The sequence below is a fragment of the Anser brachyrhynchus genome (genome assembly GCF_964034855.1).
Source record: "Anser brachyrhynchus genome assembly, chromosome: 1".
Classification (NCBI taxonomy): domain Eukaryota; kingdom Metazoa; phylum Chordata; class Aves; order Anseriformes; family Anatidae; genus Anser; species Anser brachyrhynchus.
The window spans coordinates 190521397-190532114 of NC_137694.1; the positions used below are offsets into that span (position 1 = coordinate 190521397).

The 10718-nt window shown below is 47.5% G+C and overlaps 1 long non-coding RNA gene across 1 annotated transcript; it reads right to left on the bottom strand.

Annotated features, from left to right (window-relative positions):
* Positions 1-403: 403 nt before the first annotated feature.
* Positions 404-10718, bottom strand: LOC308176666. The gene is made up of 3 exons (XR_013938462.1): positions 7567-10718; positions 3073-4562; positions 404-2802 (listed from the first exon to the last, which is right to left on the bottom strand). It is a non-coding gene; the product is annotated as an uncharacterized lncRNA (long non-coding RNA).

Genomic DNA, 10718 nt, shown 5'->3' on the forward strand with positions numbered 1-10718 from the left:
TACACCTAAGACACCTCTGGCTTTCACAGTGCCTTTCCTGCACCACATCAGCTGAGTGGTCGTGCAAGGCAACAGAAATGTGGGCTCTCAAAATCGGACTCCAAAAAATGTATGGTTTCAAACTTTAAGACAGCCTTGGCTGGGAAGCAGACAGATTTCAGGTTTCTTTATAGGCCTCTTGGGTCACATTTTCATGGCTTTCTCTGCAACCAGAAGAACTAAAAACGTCATTAAAAAATAAAAACCAAAATAAAACCTCCCAAACAGTGCTCGGGCAAGGCACGTGGGGCAGCACATCCCCGGGACAGTTCCCAGCGGGCAGTACGGATGGGACAGTGATGGTTCACGGGCAGGTGGTTTAGTTACACAGACTCTGGCCAGCCTTGGCACTGGCTCTCAGGGCCTGAGGAGTCACCGTGGTCCATTTTATGTGCTAGTTTAGGTGGAGCTGGTGCATCTCCCAGGTCCAGGCTCCCCAAGGAGGGAGTTGCTCTGCTGGGCATAGCCATGAGAAGCCTGGCTGGAGATAGACATGGGGTGCTCCAAGTTCCTGTGAGGGAGTGAAGAACCAGCAGGATTTTAGGAGGTGGCTGGTAAAAAACAATCATAGAGGAGACCAAAATACCTGTGCTGGTGTTTCATAGCACTCACAGAGCCCTTGGGAAAACCCTGGAGACACAGAAACCTCTGTGAGTGCCTGGGGGCTATCAGACCACCTCACCAACTGCATTTCTGCTCAGCCCTACCCAAAATTATTCCAGTTTTCTTTCCTCTGTGTGGTTCTTCCCTGCATGACTGCATATGAACTGTGCATCCCGAGTCACACATTCCTAAAACACCTTGTTTCTTCACATTTCTAAAACAGTTTGTTCTCCAGAAGAGGGTCACTTGCCTTCCCAAGATTTAACTGTGGACACTAGGTCATGCACCTCGGGTCGATCGAGGAACACAGAATCCCATCTCCCAGTTCGTGGTGGACAATATAATCCCACATCAAATAACAGGGGATTTCAGATAAGTGAAGTCCAGATAACCACGCTGTCTGCCTCCCCCAAGGTCAGCTGGCTCAGCAGGGCTTTATCCACATTGTTTTACCTAAAATATTTACCTGAGACTCAGGGCTAAATCCCTTCAAGATAGATTTCCATTGAGGCACTTCACCTTGGGTGATGTGTCTCACATGACTGAAATTTTGTGGGGTACTTCTGAGAAAAAAAAGCAAAAAAACAAAACCTGAATGCTGATTGAAGCCAGATGGCTTCTCATAACAAGGAATATCAGCAGGCAAACCAAGAGGTTTACAGCTACAACATCCTCACTGGCCATTTTGTTTTACTATCTCTATTTCTGTAGTTAATTCCAGTTTCTAAATCTAACAGGACCAACACATAGCCAGAACTGTACTGGGCTTGGTTAAAGTCAATGGGATAATTGGGTATTTGGCTTGCTGTTGGGAGAGGGAAGAGTTTATATAAAAACATTTTGGAGTTCATAATCCCGTGTTCAAGTTACAGTGAAGCCTAAATATAGTACTTCGATCATCAGCAGCTATAGTTTCGCTCCAGTACGTCTTTAAACTCAGCGGTCTGAAAGTCCAAAAGATAAGAAGCACTTCTCAGCAGTGCAAACAGACACGGAGCATGGGGTTCATGCAGGAAACGCTCCTCCTTTCAAACCGCAGATAACAGGGAGCTCCCCCTCACCTCGGCTCTTTCGGTGGGCACGGTTTGCCCCTCTGCAAAGATCCAGGGCAGCTCCAGTGTCTCTTTTCTGTGCCAGAAAGATAAGCAGCGAGGAGCTGGTCCCTAAGCTCTGCCAAGGGGAGTAATTTATGGCAAGAGCACAATAAGTGGAATGGTCTGGGATAAAGGTGGAAAGAAACGGATAGTGTTTTTTTTGGGGGGGTATGCTGTGTGCTAGGCTTAGATATATTCTTAAACAGGGGTATGTACAGAGGGGGCTGGAACAGGTGATTTATTTCTAGTTTGTGCCTGTCAGGTAGTGTTCTCCACAGTTACATAGGATTCATTTCCGTAGATGGCTAGCTTTGGTCTTATAAAATAGGGGTGTTTAGCATTAGGCTGAGCTTTCTGAGCAAGTGATGGAGAAAGACAGGCGTCATGTGAAGGCCGCTCATCAGAGGCCAGGTTTAACAACCCCCTGGAGGCACCTAGCCCTGACCACGCAGGGAGGTAGGCCTGGCTTGGACTAGATGCACAACATAGTGTGGGTCCTGTCCCATGAAGGACCAACCAGGAGGGACAAACCCGCATAGGCAGAACACAGGGATGGCCACAAAGGAGCTGTAGACATGGGCTGCTCCCTTCCTTCTGCTGCCAGCTGGGATTTCCTTCCCATGGATGGCCCTTGGCTCGGGACAGGAGATAGGCTCTTCCAAGCCTGGGTCTAGGTGTCCTCAGGGGGCTCAGAGCCCCAGCCGCACCCCACGTCCCACTCATGTCACAGGTGCCGTGACCCTGAAAATCCTCCCACCAGGGTCAGCAGGTCCATGTGCGTGAAAGTCCAAGGGCAGGACTTTGCCAAAGTCCTCCCCTTTATGGCGCACAAAGGTCTGCCAGGCGGCTCCAGGCGGGCGGCAAGAGCCGAGCCCTCGCTCATGCAGGGCTCGGCAGAGTGGTGCCTTGTTCAAAACCTGCTTGAAATCAAACACCCGGCCACACCACTGTGTGCTGATGGCACCGACACCTTCTGCCTGGCCATGGCAGTGGCAGAGGTGCTGCCTTGTGTCAGCCGGAGGGACTCCTGTGCAGCATCTGGCCCCAAACTGATGGCTGAGATTATCTGGAAGAGTAAATACCGTAAGGTGCTGCTGCCTCTCTGAGTGCTGTTACTCCTCAATAAAATGTGCACGCTATTTGATTCTAGTTATATTTGGTTCAGGTTGCTCCCTAATGATTAGAGTTTGAAAGAGATGTCAACAATTTTCTCTTTAAATTAACAGTGATAGGCTTTTATAGCAGAGTATAAAGATATCAGCTGGGAAATCTATGGCCATCAATGTCTTTATTTTTTTCCCTTTATCTGTTGATATTGCCCTAATTTGACACTTGCCTGTTGAGGAAGCTTGTAAAGAGGCTGCCGACCCTGCAATGCAAGTTAAATGTAGATTAGTCTTACAGCTCACTTAAAGCCCAGTAAAGTGATAATTAAATCCACTGCTGTGGCTGTAAACCCTTAAGTACCTGGAATTAGCTTTATTCCTGCCTCTGACAATGCAGCTTGGTGTTTATCCTGTCCCCAGCCTCGAGGCCCATCCAGCCTCGTGGAATGACACAACCTGGCTGCCACGAGCTGGTCCTGAGCCTCAGCACGAAGCTGCTGTCACCGTGCTTATCTCTAAGTTCAAACCAGAGGTGACCATCTGGGTCAAAACCATTCAGCTTATCAGGGAGAAAAGATATCTGTTGGGGCAGGCAGCAACAAATTCTGCCTCAGTGGTGGCGTGGTCTCCAAGGCAGCCCACTTGGGCAGGGTGACAAAAATGGGTTCCTGCAGCCCCATGGGACCCCGTGCTGTGTCAGCCGGCTGCCCTGGCACACAGCCTGGGGAAAGAGGATTTTTGGAAATAGCCTACTTTTCTCTTTGGTGGGTAAAAGGGTCTAAAATACTTCTGAACTGCTTTTACAGATACCTAAAGGAAAGCATTACACCTTAGAAGCCATGCAAAGGAGAACAGGTTTCAGTTTTGGCCATTGTGACTCAGAAGTCAGCTTATGATGAAAAAACACACGGAAACGCATTCAGTGCTCTATGCTAGGCCTTTTCAAGCTTTGTCTGATATCTCGTTTGAATTTCAATCTGTATGCTAATTAAATTTTCAGGGAAGGAGCAGATCACATTTTCTCAGAACAAGTACTGATTACTTCTGTTATTTTCATATTTCTCTATATATTTTTCTTGGCATTCGTGGCTCCCTCTGATCCATTCAATAGGTGACATTTTGCAGCCTCCATCACCAAAAAGCAGGTGGTACCAAAACCCTCCATCCAGCAGCAGCAACAGAGCCAGGCATCACGGAGCAGAGCAGCCACCCAGCGGAGGTGCCTTCCCGAGTGCTTTGCAATCCAGCAGACTCCAGGACGGGAAGCAGTAAGAGAGATTTAAGCTGCTTAGACAAGGACCAGGATATACACAGCGATGCTTCTATAAATTGTTCAACACTTCTGAGTTTGCAATGGCACAAAATGAATGCGAGCGTAATGAAGTTAATTAATCCCATGGCAACAAAGGGAACATCGGTGCCAGCCAGAGCCTGCAGACGGCTCTCAGATGCTTTTAAGGGAGCTTTTTCCAGCTGTTTGCCTCCGATTCCCGTTGTGCTGTGTCAGTGGATGGCAAAAGCCGTGCAGGTGGAGCCTCTGCCCCCGGTTTTCCAGGCGGGCCGCTGCTGCCACCGTGCGGGGGCACTGCCCGACCGACGCTGGAGCACCCCGGGGCCGTGCAGCCACCCCGGGCAGGGGTGAGGAAGGAGGAGAGCATCTCCCTGGGGCTGCACCGCCTCCTTTCCTCGCCTTCAGGTCGCTGGTTTGCTCGCCTGGTACCTGGAGAGCGGGAGGAAGGAGGGAGCGCGATGGCTTTGTCTTTCCAATTCCACCCAAATGGGACCCAAGAGGCCTGCAGCATCCCCCAGGGGGACTGAAGGGACTTGTAGCAGCCCCAAAGGGACCGAAGGGGCTTGTAGCAGCCCCAAAGGGGATCAAAGGCACTTGCAGCAGCCCCGTGGTTCCCAGCTTCTGCCTCCCACCCTCCCGCACCTGCCTCTTGCTCACCGGTGATCACAAGAGAGAAAAGCCAAGGATGGAAAACGCCCCAAAGAGGGACATCCTAATGACGGGGGGGAGCAGAGCAATGCCTGAGTGCTCTCCCAAAGCAACCTGGTCTGCGCCACTTGCAGACATAATAAATTTAATGCATTAGTCTTCCAGGAGCTATCAGTGCATCTCCCCTTTGCTACCTTCAGAGACACTTTTGAAATACTGAGAAACCCACTGAGCCTTCGTTATGAAACTTTAATGGAGGCAGAGTCTGAAAGGATTTCGCTGCAGCACGTACTGCTGCATTTTGGTTAATTTACGGGGCTTCTTTCTCCCCAGCAACTTTCTTTTCAGCATCTTCCTTCTCTTGCCCTCCTAAACATTAGTTCTGCTCTTTGTTTTATTTTTCATTTCTTCTTAACTTCCTAGCCAACATTAATTAAGCCTTCTAGCCACTTTTTTTTTTTTTTTCATTTTAGGCTAGGTCTTTTCCATTTTCCCCTTTGGCTTCTGCTTTATATCTTCTAATTTCTGTGGCTTTCTTCTCTGCCTCTTTCTGAGTTTCCATATTTTCTCTATGTAGTGGGTTTACGTGGCGAGGTTTTGGTAGCAGGGGGCCATAGGGGTGGTTTCTGTGAGAAGGATCTAGAAGCTGCCCCGTGTTTGGTAAGGGCCCCACTGCTGACCAGAGCCGAGCCAATAAGTGATGTTGTTTTGCGCCTCTGTGAGAGCATATTTAAGACAGGATAAAAAAGCAGCTGGGAGAGTGAGAGGAGTGAGGAACAGCCCTGCAGGCGCCAAGGTCAGTGAAGAAGGAGGGGGAGAGGTGCTCCAGGCGCCGGAGCAGAAGTCCCCTGCGGCCTGTGGCGAGGACCATGGTGAAGCAGGCTGTCCCCCTGCAGCCCATGGAGTACCACGGTGGAGCAGGGTTCCACCCTGCAGCCCGTGGAGGAGACCACGGTGGAGCAGGTGGACCTGCACCGACGGAGGCTGCGGCCTGTGGAAGACCCCTGCCGGAGCAGGCCCCGGGCCGGAGCTGCAGCCCGTGGAGAGGAGCCCACGCAGGAGCAGGAGACCTGGCAGGAGCTGCTGCCCGTGGGGGATCCAGGTTGGAGCAGTTCGCTCCTGAGGGATGGACCCCGTGGTACGGACCCATATCTGGAGCAGTTCTTGAAGAGCTGCTGCCTGTGGGCAGCCCACGCCGGATCAGTTCAACAAGGACTGCATCCCGTGGGAGGGACCCCACAGCACAGGGGACGAGAGTGACCGAGAAGGAGCGGCGGGGAAGAAGCGCCATAGACTGACCATAACCCCCATTCCCCCGTTCCCCTGTGCTGCTCGGGGGGAGGAGGTGGGAGAGGGTGGATGGGGGGGAAGGTGCTTTTGGTTTCTTTGTTTCTCACTTCTCTAGCTTGTTAGTAATAAGCAATAAATCTTACGATCTCCCTATGCTGAGTCTGTTTTGCCTGTCACGATAATTACTGTGTGATCTCCCTGTCCTTATCTCAACCCTTGAGCCCTTTTCATCGCATTTTCTCCCCATTCCTCTTTGAGGAGGGGGAGTGAGAGAGCGGTTGTGGTGGAGCTCGGCCGCCCACCTGAGTAAAACCACCACACTCTGAAAACCAGGTTTGCAATGAATTGAGTGGGTTAAAACGACCAGGTCAAGCCGTCCTCTGCCAGATCACTGGAGACCAGCATTCAGCTGTTCAATAAAACACGACTAAACACAGGGTGAAACACAGATTATGGGAAAATCTCTCTGGGCACCTCAGGTGCTGATGACCTGCCTGCTCCACTATGAGCAACACTTTTCATATCACTACTCAGACATGAGACATCTGTCCCTGATGGACTTTTCTGATGCCTTTTATAACCAAAAGCAAGAAATAGACACTCTGGGACATGATTCATTGACCAATTTTAGATGCCTGTTTGGATGTTAGAAGACTCTATGGGAATATCTAATTTTCTCTGCCTTGAGGGACCTTAGGAAGACCAGCTGGACCTTTGTATGTAGCTGATCTGCCTCAGCCATATAAATCCTTTCCACCACATGAGCTCCTCTCTCCTAACAATAGGTTCTACAGCAGGGTCATTACGCATGAGCAGATCTTTGGTTTTCTGTATTCAAGGACATTACCACATTTTGAGCTCCACCTTTTCCTTTGACAATCCTTTGCCACACCTCTGCAGCACAATGTTGTGGCTTAAGCTGGCAAAAATTTCTTCTTTTAATAAAGGAAATTATTTCTAGACTCAAGCACACCTATTAGATCCTATTCTCGCTACTTTGCATGCTTGTTTCTAAGCATTCCTTTACTACTGTGGTTGATATATTAAGCTATAGTTTTTTCTAGCACCTGCTATCATTTTATCAGGGGTACACGGTATCATAAATTAATCTTCTATGTCATTGTATAAAAAATAGTAAACTAACCTTCCACTTTATTATCTAAAAAGTAATTACTCTGTTCAACACCCCCACTGCTCATACTCAACCATGCGTACAAAATGTCATGTCTCTATTCCTTTCTATCAAGCCAATAAATAAAGATACCGTCTCCTTTCTGGACAAGAGCTTATCTTCCATATATCAACACAATCGAGATCAGTTTGCTGATAGCAAACACTTCTCTCAGACATAAATTTTCCCTGACAGCATTTTACAAGGCCAAGAAGTGTTCATATAGTCACACTCTGGACACTGTGCTGATAGATAAAGCTGCTGCAGAGGTGAGGTTGAGTTGTATCAGCTCTGAACAATCTTAGACTAGAAAACAGAATTCACCTGAGCCTCTGTGGATGCACAACATAATCCCTCCTCTTCCTCGGCCAGTGCAGCTCCTGATTTGAAGCAGCTGCTGCTATTTCAGCCCTGAAACCACTCCACAGTCCTGTCAAAGTCTTTCAGGGCTGCCATGTGTTTCTTGTTGACTCGTTGGAACCAGTGGGACCAGCAAACGCTAATTAAAGAGAAGGCGTAAAAATTAAAGGAACTGAGAAATGGGTGGAGAGTGTTTGGCTCTTTTTCAGCGGTCTGGTGATTGAAGACAAAATATCAGCGTTCCTTCTGATATTTGTTTCCTTGTCAGAAAGACAGCTTGGAAGGGAGAGGCCCCACAACAGAAGGAAGAAAATCTGTCATTGTAGGAAAAAATGGAGGTTCAAACCACAGACAAGATTCCTGAAGCATGGGAACAGATGGATCTGAAAGATATGAAATGTCATCTGAATGCTTCTGATGTTGATTCAGACTGATACCTTGAGGAATAAGTAGCAACAAACTGGTATGACAGACCTTTATTCCATCAACCTGTCATTTTCATGATCAAGCACTAACTCTGTCAGACATTTCTTCCTGCTCCCAGACTCCTCTTTGTTCCCAAGCATGCAATCAGGCTGGAGAAATAGAAATTACAGGGGGAAGAGCTTGGAGGAAATTCATGCATGTCATCTGGCTTTTTCATCTACTTGCAGGTGGTCATTTGAACAAGGGGTTCTGGTAGGTGGGCAAGGAAGCTGGCCAAGACAGCAGGATGGGAATCTCCAAGTGCCTCTTTCTTTCCCTTCACTGACAGGAGAACCCAGAGCTTGGACAAATTACTTCAAATGGCTTGTAACCTCTGGGTTAAGGTAGCCAGAATGCTAAACCATAGTGTGTTTGTAAATAGTTTCTTTTAATGAAGAAATAGATTTGGATTTATTTGGTAATGGTGTTCTTATTCATCATGGGGCATATAAAACAATGGGCAAGAAATTCTCAACCCTTAGAGTTTTACCTTGCTTTCCTGCATGTAGGAAGATGGAAAAAAAAAAAAGTTTCCCAATGGACTTGCTTTTTCACCTACAAAGCTCCCAGAATTCCAGTATCTTATATATCAACGGCGATTACATCACCTGACAAAATCTTCTATCTGAAAAAGCGCACCTGACAAATTGTGCCCTACGAATACTTGCCTTTCTCCATCACAGAAGTGTGACCAGCTCACTTCTGAGGTGGGGTGGTCCTGCCCTGCTCTCTTGTTAACCATTTCTGTCCATAGATTTCAAAAAATTTTTACTTTGGTCTCCAGAGGAGGTTTCTTTCTGCTCAGCCACTGCCCAGGACTGTTTGATACCTCCAGCCTATTTGCACCAAACTCAACAGTTCGTGAAGATTTAGTGGTGGTCATTGAGTGGGAGCCGGAAAGACAAGCTGGTGCACGCAGGGAGGGAGATGGCTGCGCAATTCAGCCCAATCCCTCCCACAAAACAGCACCAGCAGCCAAGGTGATCTTCCCATCTTCTGGGTGACTTGACCAGAAGGTCTGGGTGGCCTGGTTGCTTCACACCAGCCCCAGCACATGATGCCACTGCCACATGGATGGGCATAGGGGAGGGCTTTGATGTGGGCTGTGAGATGTGGGCAGCTGGGGACGGCCTGGGATCCCTGTGATGGGGCTTCCTCCGGGGACACCAGGCTTTATTAGTGCTCACAGAAAACCCTGGTTAGTTGTTAAATCTTTGCGCATTTATAAATGCCCATGTTATTTCTCCATCTCTTAATGACGGTAATAAACCTTTGAGCAGATCTGGTTTGCACCAGACCCCTGTGTTTGGATTGTCTATAAGAATGATTGCATGGTATGGAAATAGTTCTGTAAGAAGCCATCTAGAAATATACAGCTATAAAACAGCAATTAAAACATAAATGAGCAATCCGGAACCTCCCTCAAGGGATATGTGGTGAAGTCAGACGTCTTTCCCTGCTTCTTAGATTATCCTGAATTATTTAGAAACAAACAAAAAAAAATATGCTGATAATCATAGTCAAGAAAGCTACCAACTGCAGAATATAAAATTGCTAATAATATCCTGAGCTCTGAGATAAGTAACATTGTTAATAAGGCAAAAACATTGGCAGACCTAATTACAAAAAATAAAAATAAAAATAAAAATAAAATTCCCTTCATATTAAAAAAAGGCAGATTAACCATGTGGGCTATGCAGTTTAAACAGGAGCAGAGACAGAGTTCTCTCTTAGCCTGTTCCCTGGGGATACCAGCTCCTTCTGACTCCCTCACGTCAGTCATCTGCAGCAAGGTACCCTTGCTGTGGCCACATGAGACACGAGGTGATGGTCAGAGGAGGAGGTGTAGCTGGTGAAACACCTGTTCTCAGCCTGGACCTGGAAAGGAAGAGGCCTTCCCCTCTCCAAGTCTGGTTCAAAAGGACTGCTCTGCCCATCCCCACCTACCCTGGGGCAGTTCTGCCCTTGGGGCTCCTGAGAGAGCAGAGCCCAACTTCTCCTGGGCTTCTGCCCTGTCAGTCCTTGTGCTCTTGTGTGCACCTCGTATTGCATAGTCTTAGACTTGTCTTCGGGCAGAGATGTTTTCAGGAAAAAAAATCTCATTACATGCTAGGAAGACAGCTAAGGTTGAAACATCAAATGCTCAGAAGTTAGGACATGCCAGAATTAAGACTGTCTGAAGAGATGTCTGTCTGTCCCTGGTACAGCAGAGCTGGACCAGAAGTGATCTTCTGGATTTGGGGAAACTGGGCTTGAGAGGGTCCTGTTAGATATCAAAGAGGCTGAAGGCAGGTTAAGAGCCAAAGAGAATTTAAAAATTAACGAAATATGCATTTTAAGTTAAAATGCATCATTTTCACATTCTGTATTATGTCTTATGTAGTACATGAGCTTACATCTAGCAGAAAGCATTGAATGCAGGATGCAAGGAATGCATAATATCCAGTGTTTGACTTTTTACAGGATTTAATGTAGTGGAAAAACACATAATTTCTGTATACTCTTATTTTCTACTTGCAGTTTCATAACTTTTAGAAAGGAAAACTGAATAATTCTGCCTCCTACCCCTCCACCAAATGCCATTATTTCAATTTTTCATGTGCCCATGCCTGTCTGATAAAGTCTTTAATTCCCTCCAAATGTCCAGTTAA